The sequence below is a fragment of the Kryptolebias marmoratus genome, linkage group LG10 (assembly GCF_001649575.2).
Source record: "Kryptolebias marmoratus isolate JLee-2015 linkage group LG10, ASM164957v2, whole genome shotgun sequence".
Classification (NCBI taxonomy): Eukaryota; Metazoa; Chordata; class Actinopteri; order Cyprinodontiformes; family Rivulidae; genus Kryptolebias; species Kryptolebias marmoratus.
The window spans coordinates 18423723-18446500 of record NC_051439.1 but is presented as its reverse complement, the minus strand read 5'-3'; the positions used below and the strand labels follow the sequence as shown (position 1 = coordinate 18446500).

The following is a 22778-nucleotide window of genomic DNA, read 5'->3' as shown; positions in this document are numbered from 1 at the left end:
TTATATTATTGGTGCTTTGTAAAGCAATGGTGAAGGAGTCTCAGACCCTCAGTTAACTCTATCAGAGGATACTTTCTCAACTTTATATTACAAAGAAAAACATTAACTTGCCTAAAATGTTAGGTGTCTGATAATAGAGTTTCAGGATTTTGTTGAGTATGAAAGAATTCAAATTGTCAGTGCATTAAAGAGTGCACTATAAACATTTCTTTTTTCTTTAAATTAAGCTAGAGAAATGGTGTATTTTATTTTGCAAAATGCACAAAACTCAGGGTCTTAACTCAAATTATATTTTTACTCTCCACCTTTTGTTTCCCAACTATAACACATTTTATGTTTAATTTAAGATGTTCTAATTAATATGTCAATTGAATCTTTCTCTGAAGCTACATAAATAAGAGAAATTATTCCAGATGTCTCCATGAACCGAAGATATAGTTTTTATATATCAGGATCTCATAACTGTAATATATGAGCATTACGAAATGCAGTTCAACGATGTGGTTCTAAATTTTACTTTGCTTTTAGTGTGCTATGCATTTCTATCACTTAGTGTAGGAAAGATCAAAGAGTGCACATTACCAGTATCCTGAAACCTCACAAATCCATGTGAAGAGCTTGGGAAAACATTAAAACTATCTTGTTCAGAAAGACAATTAAAACAATTCTGGGTGCAATCAGATGATCAGTTTACCAAATAAATGCAACAACCTCTGCTTGTATGCCATAAAGACTTTTAAGTTGTCCAGGATCAGCCTGTTCGGCAGAGATTTATTATGCAGCAGCATACATATCTGAATACCTTGAGGCTTGTAGCACTGTTATAATATTTATTAAGCAAGAATCAAGAGAGGGGATAAAAATCTATGACTTTTCCCTCCCAGTGTTAACTTCCTGGAATTCCTGCCCTTGAACAAGTGCAGATGGCATTTTGTATCAGTGACTGACAGGCCTTTAAAGTAGACTTCCTGCAGATGCATTTCATCATCTGAGCAGCACCTGTAGCAACACACCCACACACGCCACACACGTAAACCTTCTTCATAAAAAAAAAGAAAATAAAGGTTTATTTTTGGCCTAAAGGGCAAAGTAAATACTGAAATATTGTTGAAACTGCTGCAAATATCATTTTGTATATTGAGCCTCTAAAGGTCAAAACTCTATTACAATCTCTCTCTCTCTCTCTCTCTCAATAAATAAATAAATAAATAAAAACAGAATCAAAGTAAATAAAAATAAAAGCAGTAAACATGTATGTTTATAGCTTCTACAGTCCAGACCCCTCTTTTAAAAAAAAAAAAAAAAACTGGGGTGGTTTGTGTTTCTTTTTGCCAAAATAGCTGCAATACTTCACAATTATAAATTAGAAAAAAAAAAATCAGGTAATAAAAAGGATTATTTATAAATTACAAAATGGCCATTTTGGTAAAAATGAACAAAAGCAAAGCTAAATTAATTTAGGATTGAGAATCTACAAATTAAGATTCAGAATCATGCGACCAAACTGAAGGACAATATTGAGGGAAAAGAAACTGTTAATAGCACAACAATTTGAAAATAAAGTATCTTATGTAAATAAATCGCTATTGTTTAAATGTATTAAATGTTTAACTCTTTTAAAAAGTTGTTTCATTGTCCAATTTGTTTTTCCACACATCAACGCATGATTTTCTCTACTCACTATCTTTTTTTTACCCTTTTAGGAAACTTGCCATCTATTAAAACTTAAACTAATAAATTGTGGAAGGTCATTGATTTACCTAATTAGTCAAACAAAACAAATTTCAATACAAAAATAAATACACAAATAATTTAGTGTGCAGCTGAAATTGTGGATATGGTATATTAATACAGTTGTAATTTATCTGTGACCTATTTCTATGTAAAAGAGATGCGTTTCCTAAGGCACCTGTTTATGCACCGGAAAGCTATTGACATAATTTTTCAGGACTTTTCTCCCAGGAGGCTATTGCTGCTAGGTTATAAAAAAGAACCTTCAGTCTTCACTAGAGGACAAAAGAACAAGTGGCAAACTAAAAAAATAAATAAATAAAAATAAAGCATCTTTATAATGCTCATCCATGCTTCAACAACCAATTCTACTAAGATATTTGTTTATATTAAATAGTAGTGTTTTTTCTTGTTACAACAAAGGTGTCATTACTAATTATTTTTAAAACTACATGGATAAGACAGTTAACTGGGGTCCTGACCTGAACTTTGAGAACCATGCAGATTGAAATGCATGTGAAATGTTACCTTACTTGATGTCTATACTGAATCATTTTAATTTGTAGAGGAACGACAGCAAACATGTTGGGAATCAAGATGTTACATCAGTGAAAACACCCACAATATTAAATTAACATATTTATAACTTATAACTTATTTCTTCCATAGCATTTATGCATTTTCAAATGTCTAATTTTGTTCCCAACAAAAACGAAACAGATTAAACATACTTCAAAGCTGGAGGTAAATTTTTCACACAGTATACTTGTTGTGTGCCACCTACAGCATAAAAAGGTAAATATTGAATCGTTTTCATCTGTTATCACCTAGACAACTCCAGGTTCCTCACTTTGTCACTTTTTCCTACCTTGTCAAACACATTAAATTCCTCTGTGGTACGGCATTTCACGCCCAATCTCCTCCCCTCCTTGGTTTTAAAAAATCCCCTCTGCAAGCAATTTATAGAGCATCCTATCACTCTGAGCATATTTTTTGTGCTAAAGCTGCTAAACTTTGTGATTCGGTCTCAGCGAGGATGAGTTGTATCCTTTGAGCCCATCTTCCGCTGCTGTCAGTTGAGTTTTAGCATCGTATGTCAGAGTGGGTTACACGACAGGATCGCCTACATTTTCAGAGACAGGTTGGCCACCGACGATGCAGCTCCCAATTCGTTTCAGTTGTTTCCACAATGACTCACAATAACAAGTTTTTAATAGGGAAATCCAGAGAGCTCAACTTCAAAGGGAGGTTAAAATAGATCCTCTCAGCTTTTGCCGCACTGCCACAACCTTTACACAAGTCGAGGAGAAGACCGAATAAAACTGCATGAAGAAAACCGGATTTTACTGGCTTTAATTTATTTTTATGGTCTCAAAACATCAGACTCAGTGTGGTTTCAAATACTGCATTAAGACAAAAATATATAAACAGCAAGAAAACCTTAAGCATTCAACACCAAATGCACCTTAAAAAGATGAAAACTTATAGACAGACATCTACCTAACTATATTTCCCTTTTCTCCTGAGACAGAGCCAGAAGAGTTGACTTTCCTCATTTTACCTGGTTCTGTACCTTAAAGAGATGTCAGCATCTAGACACACATTGCACATGGAAAATTCCTGATTTTTCCACATGCTACCAAAAAATGAGAGCCACAAGTGTGGGTACAAGGCATATGGGAATAGATGAACAGTAAAAAGAGCCTTAGGGCCTGGCTTAATGAGGGGGATTAGTGAAGTGTGAGAGGGCTCTTGTGCATGGTGGTGAAAGGTCCAATGAGGCTGGTGGCTGCAAGGGTGGGATGAATGAAATAGCTGCAGGATGGGCTCACCTCAGGCTCCCAGGAAACTTAAATGGGACAAACGAGTGTAGACCAATGTATGAAGCCAGACTGTGAACCCTGACAAGAGCAATCAATAGATCGTGGGGTGATTCTAACTTGCGATCATCTTTTTGATAACCTGCTGAGAGGAGAGGGAGCAAGAAGGCAATTCTCAGGTACAGCCATCTTTTTCCTACTCCGGGTTTCTTTTTCAAGCGAACAATGTGTACCTGTAGGGAGATAATTAGAGGTAGTTAAATAATTTGAAAGGAGCCATTTTACTAGCTCAATGTGGCCATAATAAAAGTAGGTTACAGATATTTTTTTAAACAAAAAAATATCCTATGGAATTGTTAGATAGATATGGTTTAATTATGCACAGAGATGATTTAACCATGTTATTTCTTGCCCAAAGCAAACGAACAAACAAAAACTTCAGGATGAATACAGGCTAATAAAGACAACTAAAACCTAACTTTTTTGTAAAATGTTTTCCACCCAGTGAGGATATTCAGGTAGAGACAGTTCCAAAAGGTTAGGTAGAGAAAACAATATTGCCAGGTTTAGAGATAGATGAATCAGAAATCACTATATAAAAAAAATGCAAATAAAGTTAGAAATTGCACAAAAAGCATTGATAACTGTACACTGGTTCTCTATATTGAAGTTTGCTCAGTTTATTATGCCACCTGGATGTCCTCCCAATTCAGACTTTAATCATGAGAGATAGATTCAAACAAATGACCTGTAGAGCATTTCTGTGCACCCCCACCTATACTAAAAATGAAATTAAAAAAAAGCTAAAAAACAACATTTTCCTAGTAGCAATATGCATATATAAATGGATGGATGAGTGGAATTAGTGTCACTGCACTAATTAAATTGTCTCAAACAAGAGGCTTCTAGGTCGAAGTACTGGAGCAGACCTGGTATTACCTCAGATTTAATTTAACTGTGCTTAGAAGCTCAATGACACTGGTTTAAATAAAATTTCAAACAAAACAAAAAAAAAAAACAAAAACAAAAAAAAAATAGATAGATTTAAAGGAACACAACATTATCAGCATACATAATCCAAAATCTAAACCAAGACCAAAGAGTATCACATACATTCTTGAGAATTTTGTTTGTTTACTTAAAACAAATCTCTGCTGTGTTGGCCTGAAAGAACCAAAATAAAAAAGATGATGAATCAGTAGATGCTAACTCCAGAGAGAGACATCCCAGTTCATTTTCCAACTAGAGAAAACAAGTTGACATTGCTGACAGAAATCTACAAGAACAAAGGAATTCTTTGTTAGAATGAATTTGCTTCAAGCAATCAGTGCAGCTTTTGAATCTTTTGTCTAATGTTTGCCTCTAACAACTTTTTAAAAATAAGCAAGCAAGGTCCCCAAGTGAAGATAATAAAGCACACTGCAAAACTACTAGCCTGGTTCTTGGTGTGGGTAAAGAATATGAACTCACAACATACAATACTGGAGCAGTGAGATAGACAGACAGATTGATTGATTAATTGATTGATACAATTTGACCCAATCTTATCAGTTTGCATCTTAAAAGGTCTCTATTGCACCTCTGATTTTGCACATTCTTGCCACTACATACCTGCACCTTCTTATCTGTTTTTTTGTCTTTTCTCTCTCTTTCTTTTTTTGAAGGAAAAACTGAAACAATCACAGATTAACTCAATGTCATGGCAGCTTTGTCCCAGGGATAATAGGGAAGAATGAGCTCTGCAGTGACAGCAGAAAATGATGCCAATTTTCTGTGAGAAAGAAAAAAATAAAATGAGATCGAGTCTGGGGAAACGATTTAAGACACTAATCCAACCGCATAATTTAGAACACTCTGGATTTTGCTGATTGTTTGACCTGTTGAAGTGATTCATATCGACCAGTCACTGCAGCGCAGGCTGTTCAGATGTTAACTGAAAATATGTGGCAGGTGGTTCTTACAAAATATTAGGTGACTGTTGTATTTTTATAAGAATAAGTTTTTACTTTGTTAAAAAGGAAATCCTTTCAGTACCAACTGACAGAAGGCAGTATTTTTCTACTTTGCTTGCTTCTGCAAAGTAATACTTTTATTGCATAGTTTCAATTTGTTCAAAACCTACATAACAGATTACAAAACTATTCTAAATTACTTTTTTCCCACCTGCATGAAAGGTGGGAAATCATGCAATTGTCTTATCACCACAGAATGGATTTTAATAAAAACCTCCAAAAAATAATCATTGGATGTACATCTACAAGTGAATAATCTTCAGGGGCAACTCTTTTCAAAATGGCCATGACAAAACTGTCATTTTTACAGATAATAAGCTTAAATTTAGTGTAGTAGTAGCTGAGACTCATCCCCCACATATAGTCTAAGAGATAATAGATCGCAAGACAACTTTATTTAAAAATTTGGCATCCAAGGCTGTTGGCAATATGCTTTTTTTATCCGTGTCAAAGATGTTTAATAAAGGAGTTTGGCATTCAGGCTGGTTCTCAAATAGCTCAAAGTGAAAGCCAGCTCATGGAAGATGTGTAGTAAAAACATATTTTTGATTTCTATCACTGACTTCTGAAAAGAAATAATAACCTATTGATCCCAAATCCCTGCATGTGAAATGAAAAGAAGATTGGGTGACAGGTATAACATGAAAAAAGTACTAAAATAAAGGTCTATGTAAGGCTGACGGTGACACACAAACATGCAGTTTTTTTTGGAACAGAGTGCTAACATTAGAAAGTGCTTCTCACTGCTTTTAGTGTCAGGAAGTTGACAAGATGTTGGAAATATTCCATTAAGATTGTGCTCTAATGACATGAGTGCATTTGTTAGCTGCACATTCAGGCATAAAGTATCTTGATCCACCAAATCCCAGTGAAGTTGGATTTAGATCAGAAAAATATGAACCCAATGTAAGGCAGCCTTAGTTTTGTAAAAGAGATGGGTCAATCCTAAGTTAAAAAAAAATAAAATAAACATGTCTTTAGGTGCAAACAGTTTGGATGACCTCTTTGCTTTTAGTCCAAAAGCTCTCTGGCACCAGCAGACGTCCATCAAAGCAAATCCTTATAAGTGCTATGTCATTAGATTTTTTTCCTACAAAGTCTTTTGCTTTCATTTCCAATATTTCCTTAATTTAGTCTGTTTTTTAATGATCCCATAAAACATATGTGTCCATTTCCAGCTCCTACTCTTGTCCATATATGATGATTTTTGGCTCCAGAAAGATGGAAATGGTAAAGACTCAAAGTTGAGCCAAACTGCAATTCACAATGTCACAATGTCCACCTACTACAGTCTATACAGTGTATATAATCAATCTGACTGCTGTACCGACCTGGCTGTCTGCTCTCTGAGCTTTCTCATTAAGAAAAGTTTGAGTCCACACAGCTGTCCCTTACTGCATGTTTTTCCACCAACTCATGGTAAAACCTGAAGCATCAGCAGGTTTTAAAAATCTCAACACTGTAATTTCAGGATTTTGTGAGTTGCACTGTCACTTTAGACAAACATGATAAAAAAAATATGTAGGAATTCTCATAAATTACTTACTTACTCTCTTTTAGGTCTCACAACCAGCAGTTTTAAAATTATATTTATTTTCAAACTGATTTTTTTTTTTCTGACTTGAGTCCTGTCATTGTTTTGAGGCTAGAAAAAATACTTTTTCAGCAATTTTCCATTTTTGTTGGATGACGGTCATGTTATTTATATGCATTTCTTTTCATAATACATGACTTAATTGTCCAGCATGAACCACCAATGCTTATAAGTTGGTGTTAACATTCAGAAAACCTGTATATTTGATCTGATTCCTGATGGATTAACAATAACTTATATTTACAGTTGCTTTTTAACATAAATATGATTTATTCTCAAAGTGTAAATTAAAATACAGTTTGTGTTCCTTTTTCCACATCATCTGAAAATAAGTGATTTGCAAATGTTAGACCCAAATAAAAAAAAAAAAGTAAAGAAAACTGTCTTCGATTAAAGTATATTTTATAGTTTGGGGAGGAGATTTTTAAAAGCAGGCACATCAGCTGTGCAGAACAATAAACACCTCATGGTAAACCATTTTCTACAGAGTGCGTTTTGAGTCATTTGCAACTGAAATGTTGTGTTTGTGTTTGGTTAGTTTCGTAGCAGTTTTTTAGGAGTTGTTAAATTTTTTTTTCGTCTCCATGATAGATATCTATTCATGATGAGTGTAGACAAAAATAGCATCTTGAGACATCTTTATAGCCAAAAAAGCAGGGAGTCAATCTGTCAAACAGCCAAGAATTTCAGTTGTCACAGATGATAAGTTAAAAAAAAAAAAAAAACGAAAAGAGAAAAATGTTTGCTGTCAGAGAAAATGACTCCAAGTGCTGGAAAAGGCTGTCAGCAGAGTCTGTGACTGATGGACAAAAATGTGGGTTTTAACAGATTTTATGTTTTACTTTCAGAAGTGGAAAGGCTTCATTGACGAAGACTCAGTTTATATCTTATAAAAACTTGCCCAAAAGAATGAATTTATATATACATATTTTTGCTGTCGTTTTTTTTTTATAATTTGTTGTTAATTTGGGTTAGAATTATTTTTTATGTCAGGTGTGAGTGAGGTGAACCCAATACACAGACTCATAATGAGCTCTGTGAAGGAGGACTAATTTAGTTTAAACAAACATAAAAAGGCTAACGTGTCAGCAACAGAAACTAAATAACCAAAACTTAGTAACACCAGATTTGGGGGCAAGACACAAGGAAACCCAGACAGCACATAAAAGTGATAATGAACCAGCGGGTAAGTGAGGAAGATGACCAGGTTTTAAAGACTGAGGGTAACGAGGAAGTGGAAACAGGTGACTGATTGGCAACAAGGGACAGGTGTGGGCGGTGAGGCAGGTTGACAAGAAATGAGCAGAGGACAAGAACACAAAGGGCACAAGGAGCAAAAACTATACAAAGACTTATAACATAAAACTAAAGAAATAAAACAGAACTATAGAAACATGAAACAATAAACCCAATACAAAAAAAAACTTAAAGATTTATCCAAACAAAACCCAAATCCTGACAGTTTACATTGTTAATGTGATTCATATTTTTCCTATGCCCTGTCTTTATATTATTTTACACATTATATTTGGTCAATATGATGGCATTGTAATCTGTACCCATCTACAATTAACATATTAAATAAATAATTTTATCATTACAAAGGAAATCTGACACAAATATTTTATGTATTGATATCTGCCCTTTGAAACAGCTTTTTTTGTGTTTACTAAGAGAAAAATACCAAACAGAGCATGGCTTTAAAGCTTACTATAATACTTATCTTTCAAAACAGGTGAAGAAATTTATATATGGAGGTAGTAGTTATTCATGATTATTACTGTTAAAGACAGAAGTTAAATTTACAGTTTACTATGTGTTAATTTGCTCTCTCCTCATTTTAAAGTTATTCTTAGGTTTACCTAATAAAGCAATCTGGCTACAAATTAGGAAAAATATCAAGACCTGGTTAAAACCCCTCTAAAGTCATCTATCATAACTTACAAATACAGGTTTTCTAGCTTAGGTTGAGTTCAGCTTTTAAGTGATTTTTAAATGAAAACTAACTGGTAAAATCACCAACGTAAACATACACACAGCAAAGTGCAAGACATACAAAATCTTATTCTAAACCCTGAAAGAACAAAAGCGAATCTCAAGTATTACTAAAAGGCTGTACTAGTGAGTGTTCTTTGTATCAGTGGTGGTTTGGATTGTGTTATGAATTGATATTATAGGATTAGCTCAGACTTGCTGCATCAAATTATGACAATGGAGCAAACACACAAATTGTGTGCATCAGATTCATACTCACAGTTACAGATTCAAGCTGTGTGGTCAGGTCAGGTATCCAAACACATATTGACTCATGTGAAGAAGAGGGAATCCGAATCAAATTTGCAGCTTCCTGGTTGCATTTGTCTCTATTTGGTCTAACAAGTCACCTACAATGAGATGGGGAGGGACACAGGAGAATATCCTAAATTAATGAATGCAGTTTAAAACTCCACAAAACAAGAAGACTTTGCTTTAATTTATCATCTAAACAGAGTAACAAATAAAGACAGAGGTAACATTATTTCCCGTCATTAGATGTGGCATCTTAGAGAAAAAAGAACACTTAAACTTTAAAAGCACACAATAGAGTGCAAGCTCAATCAGAATGACATCTTCAGCCTTTAACGTCTCTCTGAGTCTTTGATTTGAGCCTCTGGAATTAAAGAGAAGGTAGCAAAAAATATATAAAGGTCAAACTGGAAGATTCACATGGATATCAAAAGAGTCCTTCCTGACAAAAATTGATAACTTTATAAAAGGAGAAAATCTAGATTTGGGCAAAATATACAACTTTAACACATCTCCTCATTAAAATTCTGCAGCCATGTCAGAGTACAGGTCCTCCCAGAACCCACTGCTGCTTTTCATCCTAATGAGAGAAGATAAAAGCACACAAAAAGAAAGATAGACACTCCAAGGTTTCATATTTATTTTGGAGAAGACAGTGTGTTCTGAATCTAGGCTGCACTGTACAAGGTGAATAAACAAAAGTTATCTTTAAGTCTCATTGCAATTAGTGCTATTTTTGTAGAATAATACAGCTCTTTGTTAAAACAAGGTTCCTCCTTAGACCTGCATCTGCTAGACACATGCACTGCCAAATGGTCAACAAAAAACAGTAATGTATCAATATATTGAGTGTATTACAAGAAGCTATGGTGAACAAAATTGACACAAATTTCTTTATATAGAAGAGGCAGATATTTGTGCTAACGATGAACCATCTAACAATGAAAATATTGGTTCTAAGAGATTATCTGCTCCGGCCAATGAAAGAAAACCATCAGTGGCAATAATGTCTTGAAACTGACACAATAAAAGCTTGAACTAAATTGAAGAATAATATAAGTAAAAAGAACAATAGTCATTTTTATGTCATGCAATTTCTACCACTATCACAGTGACACAATGCAGAATATCCTCCTCCAAATCCAATTGACAAGCTCTCTCTGCAGTGTGGGGTTTTACTAAGCCACAGAGATTTCCTGACTCCCTTGGTTATAGTGGTTAGGTGTTGCCAAGAACACCTCTGCTTTCATTCTAGCAACACAATATGGCTAATGAGATTCCTGGGCCTGCAAGTAGTGTTCTTCGTCTCTCTATAAACCAACCTATAGCAGACCAAGTGCCCACAGTTCCCTGTGGATTTAACATCTTTAGGGCACAAACAGGCATGGAGTTGTGAAAGTTCAACCAGAATTCAGATAGTTACAATTTTATGGCTTATAATTGAGACTCTGTTGTTGGCATACAAGTCACGCAGGTCATCAGCAGCTGTCACTCTGGATTATAGTTGATGTAACAAAGTGAAACAAGGCACACTGGGAAAAGGTTTCACTAACCGGATGTAGACACAGTGTTCCTTTCCAGAGTGTTTCAATACATCTGTGGTAGCTGTTAGTTTCCTGATATAATACACACGACATGTGTGCCTATAAATGTCAAATAATTCAAATATAATCCAAGCTACAGAGCCTCACAAAGGAAATTAATAAAGCTGCACAGTCTCTGAACACTTTACTGGAAATAAGTTACCTCAAAGTAATCAATTAAGAGTGCGACTACTTGCTTATCCACTCTCCTTAAGGAATCAATTGAGGCGGATAGAGGAAGCCAACAAATTATTTAAATGCACGGTGTTAAAGATCTGTGCATCCAGTGTTTACTGTCACTCAATTATAGGCAAGATTGCACATCCAACATCCCTTCTGTCAGGTTCTGAACTGTATTAAGGATCCATTCACAATAAAGCAGTAGTATAGTTGCATTAAGAGACACGATGAATAACACCTCTAAATAATAATACATTGATTAATGTATATCATACACAAATGTGAATTAATGAAAACGTATCAATTATGTAAAACAATGAGTACGACAAATTTGACCCTTAAATATACTTAAAGTACATGTGAAAATTATGGTTGATTTGTAGACCTATCTAAACTTTTAATTAGTTTCAAGGAAGATAAACTCCACTGAGAATCATTTTTCAGATCTGTAATCAAGCCCAAAGTACTGCAGCACCACACTAAATAGAAACTGAATCCAGCTTGTTTTTGTTGTTTATTTATTGAGTGGGTTTAAAGTTTTCTAAGTCACTTGTAGCAAGGTTTCTTTTATAGATACCATCTACAATTCATCTGTGGTCTACTTAAAAGACTTGTCTACACTGTTGTTGTTGTTGTTTTTCTTGTATTTTATTTTTTGGCCTATCTTTTTTTATTTGGACCCAGTGAAGAAGGAGAGGCCATTTCAAGGAAAGGTGTTCCACCTAACATTGTTTTTGAGCACTTTACCTTTTTTGCGCAGCCATTCGGAGTGCATCATGTTAAAAATCACTGAACATAGTGTCATCACTGTTGCTTTGTTATATGAAGAGACACTTTTGGCTCAGAAACTGTATGTCTCCATGTCCAATTATTCCAAGGAATGACTTGTCCAACAGAATGGAACAACAAAATAAGAGCAGATATGCTGAATGTTTAATAATGTTGGTGATAATGTCAGCTTACATAAGAAGCAATTCATAAAATTAGCCTTCACATCTCCCTGATATCTAAATTAGAGTGTCTCCTTTTCTAAACTGATGCAGAAACACAGAGTAACCCTTTTGCCTCATGGGTGGACTGTGATGCCTTTTTAACCACATGTCCAATCATCAACTTTGTTTCATGACCTTTTTCATTTTGTTTTGCTTTGGGTAACATTTCTGCTCAAAAAGTCCATGCATTAATTTTTATTAATGCATTTAATTTTTCTCTGCAGGGTCACATGAAGCTGGATGTGGTGCCTATCTCCAAAAGATATTGGGTGAAGGCGGGGTACACCCCTGACAGGTTGCCAGTTCATCACAGGGCCACAAAGAGATGAACAAGACAGGCAACCATTCATGCTCTCTTTCACACCTAGTGACAGTTTAGTTACCATTTAACCTTACAAGCACGCTGTTCCTTTGCACTGTGGGAGGAAACAAGAGTACCTGGAGAAAACCCACACATACACTGGGAGAGCATCCAAACTATACGTAGGAAATCCACAGCTGAGTTTTGAACCTTCAGCCCTCTTGCTGTGAGGCAACAGTGCTATATAAAACAAGTTGAGAACATGCAGGCCTCTTATTTCTACACAAGCACAAACAAAACAACCCCTACAAGCCACAGGCTTTAAATCTGTTACACAGACAGCTATAGATGTAACCAGGTGTATGTTTGTTTTATCTGTCCTGCTGAGCATTCAAGTATGAATGCATCATATAGGCAGTATTTCATTCTTTTTGTATTTATTTGGCTTGTCAGCCTGGTGTAGAAAACTCATTTGTCCAATAGAACCTAGAAAACACTAGACTACATAATCAAGCCTGCAGTGACTACAGTAACATAACTTCAGTTTGTATTTATATACATTCTTTTGTCATGATTTTATTTTATTATTTTTTTTAAACTAGAATAATAAGAAAGGTAAAAAAATACAATAAAGGTCTAAACAGCTATTCAGCATTGGGAACTACATGCCAACTATTACGTGTCCAACCTTTCAGAACAGAAATGTCAGGTTTTGTCTGAAGTCATTTTGAAACAATGATAACATTAAAATGATGGATGGATTCTTATGTGAGGATAGCAACAGTGCTGTAGTTTGTTAATGAAGAAATATGTCAACCAAAAAAACAAAAACAAAAAAACTACAGCTGAAATGCATGCGTGTCTGCAAGCTTTTCTGTTAAGTGTACATCAAAGTCATTGCAGTTATCTCAATCCCCCTCTGTAGAATTGCCAACTTAATGTGATAGAGGGGGCATGTTTTGTCTGGGACATTAGATTCTGGTAGGGTGTTCCATGACAGATTGGTCTCAGGAAAGGGGGTCAGACTAAGAACATTTCAAAGACTGATGGAACAAAACCAGGAATAAGAATGCACCAAGGTATCCACTGAAGCCAAGCCTAAAGGGAAAACTCTCTGGCAAACACCCGGTGGCCAAGCATTTGTTCCTGAGGCTCAGGTTTGCCCAAAGAAAACAGGAGAAACTAGCTTCATGATAATCCACTAACTGAATAAAAAAAATGAAGTCTGGTATTGTGTAAGCAGAATGGTGGGCAGGAATTGTGGGCTGATCCAAAATGTAGCACACGTGCTTCTGAGGCATCTGATCAGAATGCTTCCTGTTTAAGTATCTGTAAAAGTTTCTATTGAATGGAAACTCACTGAATGTCTTATATATTCCTTCTACCTTGAGAAACCTCAAAATCTGAGGCACTGGAGGGTGCTGGCAGGAGAGAGAGAGAGATCTGGTTTTCCTTTTGGACCTGTTGCACCCACAACCTGAAGAAGGATAGATGGATGAATGGATGGGTCAGAATAAATGCTCCTTTGTTTTGGTTGTTTAGTGCAAAAAACAGATCATTGTTTTCTATTTGTTCCATTGACAAAACAGTTTGGTTCTGTTTTGTGTTCTAGATTTCTGTATAAATCTTTGACTGTCTTGTCAAATTTCACTAAAAGACATTGACTTAGATGGTTTTTAACAGTCAGTGTAATGTTTATGCAAATCAGCATTTGAGAAGTGATTAAAAAAAACTTGAGAATTTTGCCTTTGTCTAGTCTTTCACAGTTCTCTGGAAAAGCAACACTATTGGTATAACTAGCTAAATCTTGTTCATCAAGAAGCTGGTGAATTTACCCCTCAAGTCACATTCAATCTTTCTCTGCAAACACACCTATCATAGTAAAAATACATGATGCTGGATATCCTATGACACCATCTATCTAAAGATATTTGCATACTGTCTGCTGAGCTGTAAATGAGGTGTCTGAAAGATTTGGGGTCAGAGTGAATCCTCTGTGCATCCCTCTGTCCTGCTGTTAGCAATGTTTTGATCTGTGTAAAAGTCCCTGTGAATGCAGTAGTCCAAAAAACTGGCTGACTCTGTAAATCAGTGTCATATGTGGTGATGTCAATCTACTGACCTTATTCTGCAACATTTTGCACAAGATATAAGCTTACCCAAAGCTCAGCAGATTGTTTGGAAGAAAAGATGCTGATTTGACAACATCTAGTTAAACCCAGATGTGCAGATGCAGATGTGCGATAGTAAAATATGTTGAGTTTGCAGCTTTGCAGCACATTTTCCCCCTTTTCTTCATTCATTTACTGTAGTCTAAGTACCCATGCTAACCAGTTGTTTTCCCAACTTAGATAGCTATCTTAGAAATGCCTGGTTTACTTGCACAATACAGTTCTTAATAGTGCACAACACCTCTTTTAGAGCCTCCAAAGCTTTCATTGTTTCAGACTATGAGACAAAACTGACCAGCTGTTAAACACATTCTCATACCCCCCCCCCCNACAGGCATCCCAAGCCAGCACCGCCCACTGTACAAGATCTTGACCAGACCCATTAATACACCAGTCAGCACCCCCACACACACACACACACGCACACACAAAACCCTCCTCTGCATTAAAGTTGCTGTGTTTTCTATAACAATGCAGCAGTGTGTACTCAAAGCAGAGGATGTATCAAACTGATTTGCTTATATTTAGCACTGCATCACAGAGTATGTGAATTACCTAAAAAGGTCTTTTGCTGCATAATTCAAACATGTTTTAAGCAAAATCAAACAGAGATGAGTTAATGTTAGCTTAGCTTCAACCAACTGGTATTTAATGATTATCATGATGCTTAATCTTAATGCATGGACTCTCAGGAAAGAAAAAAGTGTGTGTGTGTGTGTGCGTGTGTGGAGGGGAGAGGAGGGGGTGTATAGAAAGAGGGCTGTTCTGTAAAGCAGCTTGTGTGTGGGAAGCAGTGCGGTCATGGATATTTCACTTCTAATTAAAGAATAAAATGTTGCATAAAATAAATATCAAAGCAGCGTTGAGAACCTTTAACATAATAAATATATTCCAAAGTATAAAACACATATGTGTAGCTTCATTTGTGATTGTTAAATGTAATTACTTTCTTACATGATAAAACTGTACTACTTGAACCAAACTTGATTCAAAGCAAATTTTGGCTTTATATTTGTGATAAAGTAAAAATATATACTTCATATAAACAAAAATACAAGTCCTTTTTGACAAACTGGATCCAAAAAGGTATTTAATTGTATTGAACTTATATTCTTTTTTAAAATGAACATCATTGTATTAATGTCACATTGGATACAATTAGAAACATTTTCACCTTCTTTTGTTCACAATTCAAGTCACAAAATGTTGACTTTTTCACAACAACAATTTATTTTACCTAGTAAAATAAACTATAAATGTTTTTTTCTTTTGTTAAGAACAAAATAAAATCAAGGATTTACTTTAGGCAAAGTAAAAAAAAAGAAAAGATGGACATATGGGATCAATGACCAATGGGATGCTTGATTTAGGCAACATGGAGGTCAGAACAATGACTTGCTGAATCTATTAATTGCTAACTTTTATAACTGCAATATTATTTATTTATTTATTTATTTATTTATTTATTTATTTATTTATCTATCTCAAGCTCACCTTTGGTCAAAAACATCTACACCAAAATAGGAAAGTGAGTTCTCTGGCCAGTCTTCATTTTAGATATATTCCTAGTGAGTTCTTTTATAATGTGCATATTAAGTTCCCTCATTGTCACATGCGTGAAACATGTAATAGTTTTTTTGTTGTTGTTTACAAGTGAAACAGCTAACTTTAATGACTTTATTGTATGTTACTGAAGCCTTTGTGAAAATCTGAACCCATTTCCTAGTAGTCACGGATGAACAAAGCAGCTTTTTTATGTCTTGAAATGTAGTCGTTAAGTAAAATTAGCACACTAAGTGTTTTTGGCACTGGTACTGTTAACTTTCACACCTGATGGGTACCAGTGAAAACCCCTAATCTGGTCCTGCGTCAGTCAATAGAAGTATTGTAGAAAACATTCACACATTCAAAATGTTCAAAAATTTGTGCTCAAATGAGTGAGGATAAAAAACAACAAAGTAGAGATGTTTTCCTCCACATCATGAGGCTGAAACGTTAGTAAGGGCACTGCCAGGAAGAAAACAGTGCCCTGTTTGACACCGCGACAGATGCATCAGAGAGGCAGTGTATATATAAGCTTCTTTGCATGCAGGATATGCAGCGAGGCCACATACAGTAACCGACTGTGTAAGTTGAGTCCTCCAGTGCAAAACAAATGATAAAATATGCACATGTATATATTATGTATGCACGTGTGTGGAGACATTTTAAATTCCAAATTTTTTTGTTGTCGTGAAATGAGTTTAGTGAAAATATGGAGATGAGGCTTATGCAAAGAGCCTGGGTCTCAAACTGCTGTTTGCTGTCAGGTTGTAATGTAGTCGTTTCTGTTATGCCAGATGTAAATTCTAAGCAGGATTACACCCAGAAACAGACTTTAAAAACAAGCTTAATACTGTGCAAAATTGTCTTACATTGCTGTTTAGTTAAAAAGTTGCTTTTATGGGTTAGTTTTTACACCATATATACATATACATATATATATAAAATATATACACTCCAAGAGGTTCTTGTTAATTCAAGTAGAGTGGTTGTAATAAATGTAGGTGGTGTTGTAGAGGTGAAACTGCTCTCCTTGGCAGCAGGTCAGTCCCTAGGTGACAATGGCTGGCATTTTTAAAGGTCAGTCTATAAGGCATGAATGCAAGGTAACTTTTCCTTCTTATAACCTCTACTCAAGGAACACCACCTTTTGTTACCTTGTTTCCTAGGAAATAACCTCTGGGTCACAACTGTATTGTTGTGATGTTGTTTTCTTCAATTTAACAGTTAGAAATACAAAAAATAAACCAGTTTGGGAGTTGTGAAAAATATTCAACAATGAATGCTAAATAAAACTAAATCTAATTAAAAAACAAACAACAACAACAGAAAACAATTTGATTTGTGTTTTGGTTGATATGAGTCAGCATTTTTTGTACTACAACAGCCTGTAGATTAAGTGTTGATGAAATATCCTCCATCCATCTATCCATCCATCCAGCCATCCATTCAACCAACCAACCAACCAACTTCTTTACCTACTTTTCTGTACAGGGTTTACTACTACTACTAATGTTACACACTTTTCATAGTGCTTGTTTGCCAAAATATAAATAAATGTAGGCCAGAAAATATCAAGCTCAAAAGAGAACATCACTACTTGCTTGCAGCTAATGTTGCATCACCCCGTTTGATACGCTTGTATATTTTCACTTTACTGAAAGATGTATTTTTTATAAGTTGGAAAATGTCTGAAATCTATTGGACAGGGAAAACCATTTTAGAATTGGTTAAAAAAATCCCAATGAAAAAGATAAAAGGACAAGCATCCCTTTCTGCAGATTGCCTCGTGCAGGATTTGAGTTACAGTGGAAGTGAAACAGCACCTCTCTCCAGAGAAATGCACCCATTCTGCCCAAGGCTTTGGACTCTTAATTTAGAACATTTTAAAATCAGATTGTAAACCAATATTTTTTTTCCACAAATGGTTAGATGTTGTATCTAAAATAATTAATTTCTTTAATTTCCCAGTCATCGTTTCACCTCCCTTTGGATTTATCTCACAGCTCCCTGGAAACCAATTTGAAGCCAATGTTCTATAAGATGAGTTAATCCATAAAAGGGATAAATCAATACTGCATTAATAAGACATCAGGCACATTTAGTTTGAAACAGTAGCTAATGAATCTTATATTGAATATTCTGAAAGTGCTTTGAGGCCTTTAGCAGTTGGTCAAACTAAGAGACTCACTGACAGAAATCCCCTGATAGGTGTCACTAACAAACTGCCCTTCATATTAAACACAGAAGTGCTGCTCTTTCTGCATCAGATCTTATTAACTTCTTGAGAAACTACATAAAATATTCCATTAAAAATTCACAATGCTGTCAGTCAGTGGAACATGACTGAATAGCTTTGCCTGCCTTTGATGGGAGCACTGATGTTTGTTGATAACATGCTGCATTCTGCCTCCCGAATGCTGTAAATCCAGCTGCTGACGGCAAAAAACAAGATGCTGAAACGCAAAAATAACAGAAAACACCCCAGAGAGACATGAATGAAGAATCAGAGCTTGCTCTATATTTAGCTTTGGAAACAGCATGAAGTGAGCTCCATTGATGATGATGATGATGATGATGATGAAGGAAGTGTAACTTTGCTCCACATTTGCATGATGCAGGACTTTTGTTGTCTCGCGGTACAATATAAGTATGTGTCAGGTAATTAAAATTAGAAAACATATCTGTCTATCATTAGTTCCTTTGATCAATAAAACATGATGGCTTTGTCAGTACTCACTTGTGTTGTTTTACTTTTTTTCCTTTTAATGGCTGAAACTGGATTTTTGCTTTGTGCAGGATTCGAGTTACAATAAAACTTGATGCATTTTTATCTCACCTAATGAACTCCAAAGACTTTTTTGGTTGTATGGCAATAATTGGTAGAAATCAGAAGATATTTTTCTAACTTTTTAGCTGCTGAGGTAAGGTTACTTTTAATCTATCTTTTTTTTATTTTTAATTTGCTACAAATATTACAATTAAATGCAATTTTTAGTCTCATTTTCACGTCTTACTTATATTTAAAAACGTGATCAGATTGCTTCATAATTTGAAAAATTTATGTTTTTTATATTTATGATTTTGGTACTTGTACGTTTGTCTGTTGTTACACTGTATGTTTTAATGCCTGGCTGCAAAACAAATCTCCCCCTTGGTTGACAATAAAGGAACTGAAACATAATCGAACACTAGGTACACACCAGGACACTGGGCAATATTTATATTTAAAAAATCTAGAAAAGGTTTTTTTGGGGGATTCCCAAAGTTTCACTTTTTATCACAATTATTACTGTTAGATTGAAGATTCATGTTTCTTTCTCTTTAATGAGAAACAGGTTTATTATCAGTTTGGTACCCTTTAATCAAGCACTAAAATGTTTAGATCAGGACAAAGCACAATTTACACTTAAACTCTCAGAAATAAAAAGAGAACAACCTGGTTTGCAGTAAACATTCTCAAAAGAGTAGCTCAAATTATCACAACAAATACAGACCTTACTTCAGTAGTAGTTAGTCAAGACATCCCAAGTTACATGCGAAGAAAACCAACCTCATCTCTGCAACTGGTTTCAGTTCTGGCCTGAGGTGAATGAGTGTTTTCTGTCATTAACCTGTTAGTCACTGCCCAGAATGAGTCTCACTTTCACAAGTACATTGAGCATGAGAGGGTGATAGATGAATGCAGCTTAGATGTATTCATTGTTGTCATTTCACAATTTGATTTACAGTACTAACTGATGTGATGACTCAGCTCTGTTTGTCCTCATAGTACTAGGGAATTGTACTGCTAGCAAAGTCTATGAGCAAAAAAAGGTGCTGTACTGGGACTGTTTGATTTCATTACTGACATAATTTGGAGACTAAGTACAGAAAACCATGCCAGTGCATGCCACACTACACATCCCCAACTAACCAACCCATAATGGGGAATGACATTTACAGTTGAACATAAAGCTCCATCAGATGGAGACGGGACAGGAGGAATTAACAGAAAATAAATTTGATTGATCTTATTTCAGTGCCTGATGTCCAACAGCTGCAGTCAAGTTTTCCACCATGTGGTTTCTTGCAAAGCTAAGACGGTAGGTTGCCAGGGTAACCAATGTCATTTCATTTAAAACCAATATAATTTCAAACTGTAGACAGAAGTCCTAACTTTAACAGGTTTTTTTCTGGTACATCTTTAAGCTTTCTGTCCTTTTTGTTAGTGTTTTTTTTTTTTTTTTTGGCTATCTACTGGGGCTCCTTCTAATTGTTAGCAAACTAAAATGTTACACAACCATCTAGCAAAAGCCATCATGCCAAACTACAGCTTGATTTGTAAACATACTGTTAGTGATACAATATGTTTTGTTGCAAAATGTGCTGTGCTATGGTTTGTTGAATAAGTTAAGGGTAATTAAGGGTTTTTGGTAGAAAACATTTGCTGAGGAACCATTAGCTGTTGTTTCTACTTTTTGGCAGAATAGAAGGATATAAAAAAATCATGCCCTTTGAAAAATAAAAACAGGCATGAACTGGTATGTACTGACCTATATTTAGTTATTTGACCTGCATGGAAGTCTTCATACTTGCAAAAATGTTGTAGTTTTTAAGCGTTTTTTTTTTGTTTGTTTTGACAATTTTCTGTAGTAATTCCTAGTCTTCCTCCCATATACTGCAAGATCAAATCAAATGGAACCCCTCATCAAGATGTCTTTTTTTAGGGCCTAATTTCAGGCTATGGTCACAACGTAAAGTTTGACCTGTCCTGAAGCTACAGCAGTGTTTTTGCTGTGTATGCTTCAGGTTATTGTTGTCCTTAAAGGTGCCCCAAGTCTAAAGTGGCTGTAATCTTTCAAGCACCTCTTTGTGTTTGACTACAGTCATTAGTTTCAGTCATTGCTGCTGAGGAAGCTCCCAAAGCATCATGCTCTCCCCTAAAGTCTGCTGACTGTGGCTTTGAGTTCATATCTAAGTTCTCACTGCGTGGATTTTGATATATTGTACAAAATTTATGTAGAATCTATGTAGAATCTAAAGGTTACCAAAAGCAACCAGTGTGTATATGACCTGAAATCCTAATCATAACCCTTAAAGTTTAAATCTTTAACACATAAGGAGGGCTAAAAGTAAAAAGAACAGTGTAGTTTTAGTGTAAATAGTTTATTAGGTCACAAAGACTCTGAGCACTTAGAAATCGAGCACCATGTGTATAAAGCATAGTTTCAAGGGATAAGACTTTTTGTCTTGATATTACATATTTTCCATTTTTTAATAATATTCACAAGAAATTTGCACATTGCGTTACATTACATAATACTGTGAGTTTGAAATTCATTAATGTAACAAAAACTTTACTAACCCAGATCTCAAACTGTGATGCTGTTTGAAATGTAGAATTTGTAATTTTCATGGTCATTTATTGTTTTTAAAGATGTTTAGAAATTATTGTCTCGTAGCTGACAACATTTGAACTATGGATTTCCCTAAATATTGTCTTATTTTTATGCTGAATGAGTCTAACTTTTTAAGTTCATAGTTGTTGCATTTCATTTTAAAGGGGTTACAGTTCATATCTGCACACTCAGCTTTTATTTTAAATTCTGCTAATGTATGTCATAAATATTGGATCTTTAAATATACAGAATTAAGAAAACAAAATATACAGAACTCAGAAAACAAACCAATAAAATGACACAGATCCTGTAACATAGCTCAAATGGACACAAATTAAATATCCTGGGCCAGTAGGAGATGAAAGTTGATAACATATATCAGCCTTTACACCTCAGAAGTATTTAACGCATTAAACAAATGTGAGTCATATTCACTGTGAGAGCAGCTGTCCGATCATCACTGTCAACTTCACACTCAGTAACTGTTACTCAAAACTCAACCGAGGCGGCTGTGTGGGCTGCACAATGTGCTGGATCTGTCACTACTGTATACGCACACGCATTTACATCACTGTGGTTACTCATGGAACTGTGTTTTTACTTGTGGTAGGAAAAACAATGATGGTTTAAAGAAGGTTTTGAAGTTTCAGAAGGTTAGAAAGAGCATGAAGAAGATAAAGAGGGCATAAAACTGGGTGTTTTTTTTCTATGTGGATTACAGAAAATAACCGGGCTGGCCTTCTATTCTCAATCAATACTTTTTAATCAAACTTTTTTTTTTTTTTTACTGATGGCTTCCATCTTTTTGATGATAATGAAAATTTTACCTGAGTCCTAAAGGGTTGCGATATCTCAAGATCTGATTTCACTTTTTATTTTATGATTAATGAAGGCAACAGAGTAATTATGAGTTAGAGACTAAATAACCTTTGTAAGACTGTGATATTTATTTTGCTTTGCTTTATTTGCATTCCAGATATATGCTTAGTTTTTACACTTTATCGTTAGAAACTGTTAGAAAAACAGCAACCATTTGAGAATAAATTATTTACAGAGAGGAGATCCCAGTATTAAAAAAAAATAAACACTACATTTAATAATAATAAAAAAAATACACAATATCACAAGTTTTCATGTATTGAAGAAAATAATGTCCCTAATTGCAGAGCTACTTAAATATTTGTA

The 22778-nt window shown here is 35.0% G+C and overlaps 1 protein-coding gene across 2 annotated transcripts in view; it reads right to left on the bottom strand.

The window, feature by feature from the left end:
* LOC108241783 (leucine-rich repeat and fibronectin type-III domain-containing protein 2) overlaps window positions 1-22778 on the bottom strand; it is a 111082-nt gene that overhangs the window by 42788 nt on the left and 45516 nt on the right. For both annotated transcript variants that reach the window (XM_017426204.3, XM_017426203.3), the window contains exon 3: window positions 9412-9541. The gene's annotated coding sequence lies outside the window, so the exon portion shown is untranslated. The remainder of the gene's footprint in view (window positions 1-9411; window positions 9542-22778) is intronic.